The following is a 987-nucleotide window of genomic DNA, read 5'->3' as shown; positions in this document are numbered from 1 at the left end:
TATATATATATATATATATATATATATATATATGGATAATGTATGTCTGTATATGCATAGGTTTAGGCGCATATGTATGTGTATGTATGTATCTGTTACGTAAGTTTGTACATTATCATTCCGTGTTTCATAGAAATACATCACATATATATCCATTTGCATATATAAATATAAATATTTGCATGACCCTATATGACATGTTTGAACAGTTTCTCCACACAGACACCTATTAAGTAAAAAAAAAAAGCGTATATCTTTCTGCGTGTAATTATACGTATTCTCACTTATTTGTATATGTGTATTAATTTGCAAGCCTATGCGAACGAATTTGAATAAGATCATACGTTTACCCACGAGTGTTGAAACATGCGTGCGTTGAGTAGGTTTACGACTACTGAAATATTAATGTTTCTCAATTATCATGTTTCTATTCTACAAATTCTATAAGTTTCTCTCGTTCTATGCAATCATACAGTGATTATACAATGATTATTGCATAGGCCTCATTCTCTGCATAACTAAATGACGTTTTTTTTTTTCATATCTAAAGCACAACTAAACATTATAAAATATTTTTACTTTTACACATTTCGAACCAGTTATTAAATAATTTATCGTAACTTTTAAACAAAATATAACTTTGTACTATTTATAAACAACACTCTGATATCTTTAAAATTCTTATATAAACTATATCTAAAATGTAAGTTTTCTATATAGCTTATTTAAATTTTACTTATATTTTCTAATTACACTATGTAACTCTGTTGTATATAGTTACAGTATTATTTAGTGACTTGGTTAAATAATTATTTTTAATGGTTAAAATACTTCAAGAAGACGTCATTAAGTTTTGCTTTTAAGCCATGTAAATCTTCGTATCTTACGATCTGATAAATAAGTAATTACTGAAGATTATTTATTCCAACACACAGGAGTATATATATATATATATATATATATATATATATATATATATATATATAT

Source organism: Octopus bimaculoides, chromosome 25, assembly GCF_001194135.2.
Source record: "Octopus bimaculoides isolate UCB-OBI-ISO-001 chromosome 25, ASM119413v2, whole genome shotgun sequence".
Taxonomy (NCBI): domain Eukaryota; kingdom Metazoa; phylum Mollusca; class Cephalopoda; order Octopoda; family Octopodidae; genus Octopus; species Octopus bimaculoides.
The sequence above is the reverse complement of the archived record's forward strand: the minus strand, read 5'-3'. Positions refer to the sequence as shown.